We start from the raw sequence: 308 nt of genomic DNA on the forward strand, positions 1-308 counted from the left end.
TACTTTACTCTTTCCTCACGGTTGTACGTAGATTTGTACGTTTTCGTTTATGGCTCCAACTGTGACCCATCGGTAATATTATCCTCCTAAACCTCCACACAGGCAAACAGAAGTTTTGTGAGGAAACACCGTCCAGAACGCCACAACGCCAGCAGCTCCCCACCCTCTCCCGCAAGCAGCACCGAACGGGATTTAGAAAGAACTGTCCTCCACCAGACGAGGCCCCATGAAGAGAAACGGACTTTGTTGCAAGAAAACACCGCCACAAACACAGCAGGCCCCAACGCCCGCCGCCCTCACCCGCTCCC

This window comes from Haliaeetus leucocephalus, unplaced genomic scaffold (genome assembly GCF_000737465.1).
Source record: "Haliaeetus leucocephalus isolate CR32 unplaced genomic scaffold, Haliaeetus_leucocephalus-4.0 Scaffold712, whole genome shotgun sequence".
Classification (NCBI taxonomy): Eukaryota; Metazoa; Chordata; class Aves; order Accipitriformes; family Accipitridae; genus Haliaeetus; species Haliaeetus leucocephalus.